Source organism: Asterias amurensis, chromosome 13 (genome assembly GCF_032118995.1).
Source record: "Asterias amurensis chromosome 13, ASM3211899v1".
Classification (NCBI taxonomy): domain Eukaryota; kingdom Metazoa; phylum Echinodermata; class Asteroidea; order Forcipulatida; family Asteriidae; genus Asterias; species Asterias amurensis.
Window position 1 is genome coordinate 7,324,280 of NC_092660.1, and position 1,045 is coordinate 7,325,324.

Consider the following 1,045-nt stretch of genomic DNA (forward strand, 5'->3'; position numbering starts at 1 on the left):
TCTTTGATGACACGTGACACACACCTTGACACTAGTTTGACACGTACCATCGATAGAGGGCGCTCGAACCAATTTTAGTTTTTTTGTAAGATCATTATTTTTTAGTTGGCCGGGGGTACGTGCAGCATGCACACTGATCAGATCGGATCGGCTGCCCATTGCCAGCTAGCCTAGCCCGGCCCGGGTGCTAGCTATAGCATCGGTCGTCAGTCACGCCGTCGCGACGTGTCGGTCCCCCTCTCCCTTTCCCATTCCCAGCGAAACGTGCGCAATGATTACCAAGTGTCAGACAAAGGCTGAATTTACGGCTCGATGATTTTCGTTCCGATTTTAACATTGATCTCCATTATACTAACTGGATAGGACATCGCGTCTAAACGCAGGCCGCGCGCGTATTTTTTCAAACCAAACGGGTGAAGACCGTTCGTCACACGAAATGCGCTGTACCCTTTTAAACGGAGTTGCTGCAAGCAGAGAGAAGTTTTCGTCCTTTTAACTGCCATTTGGGGAGAAATACAATTGGAATCGGATCAAACAAACTAAAAATGCTGATGGTGAAGTCGTGCGCGGCTGTCAATCACTGGAGGAGGGAAAACTGAGTCGGCAAAGGGATTGTCTTTCCATAAGTAGGTAGGCCTTTGCATTTTTTTAGCGATTCATATTATTATTATTATATCTAACGTTACAAATATAAGCCGGAAATTTAAACTATCTTTCATAAAATAATTATTATAGGCCAAGTATTTGTTATTTTTACCGAGCAATACTATTTTTGTTTTCGCTCCGTTACAGATGGTTGTCTGGAATCGACGAGGACGGGAAGCCCGGATTTCAACAGATGTTTGTCATAGCATCAATAATTAAAAGGTTCGGGAAAGCGACAAGTATATGCGAATTATGTACAGACGATACAAGTTCGTTGAGAGGATCAGTCATCTCGGAAATAGCCGACTTCGTTATTTGTGACCAAAATAAAAATATTTATTTCTGGCGGAACAGTAAAACGGTTATGGAAGTTTTGCTGTTGGGATTGTTTTTCAATTAA